Source organism: Pyxicephalus adspersus, chromosome 10, assembly GCF_032062135.1.
Source record: "Pyxicephalus adspersus chromosome 10, UCB_Pads_2.0, whole genome shotgun sequence".
NCBI classification, from domain to species: Eukaryota; Metazoa; Chordata; class Amphibia; order Anura; family Pyxicephalidae; genus Pyxicephalus; species Pyxicephalus adspersus.
The window spans coordinates 56954619-56955123 of record NC_092867.1 but is presented as its reverse complement, the minus strand read 5'-3'; the positions used below and the strand labels follow the sequence as shown (position 1 = coordinate 56955123).

At 39.8% G+C, this 505-nt stretch overlaps 1 protein-coding gene across 1 annotated transcript in view; it reads right to left on the bottom strand.

Annotated features, from left to right (window-relative positions):
- Positions 1-505, bottom strand: part of LOC140339075 (uncharacterized) — a gene marked incomplete in the record, with an annotated part of 48685 nt that overhangs the window by 46222 nt on the left and 1958 nt on the right.

Below are 505 nucleotides of genomic sequence, written 5' to 3'. Positions count from 1 at the left end.
GAAAAAAGTGACATGGCCTCCAAGGGGAAACATGAAAAAAGGTGCAGCAAACATCATTAACGAGCCAATGGTTGACAAAGAAAAATTCATTCTCCGTTCACTACACATTGTGAGATAGTAGGGGTCTCTGGCGCCACAAAACAGGTATACAAGCCTGTGCCGTGTCAATCAGCGGGATAGGAAGGGAGTTGGGATTAATTAAGAAATTTGTTAGAGCTCTGAACAAGGACGGTGATTGCATCAAATACATTTCTAGATTCTTCCCTGGATTGAGTACTGAAAAATTAAAAGCAGGAATCTTTGATGGACCCCAGATTCGGAAACTGATAAATGATTCAAATTTCACAAGTTACATAGCTGATACTGAAGCTTCTGCCTGGCACAGCTATGTCAACGTCTTGGGTAACCATAAAGCTCAAAATTATGAGGAACTGGTACAAAAAGTGCTCTTAAACTTTAAAAATTTGGGTGCTACTATGAGCATAATGGTACACTATATAGCGAT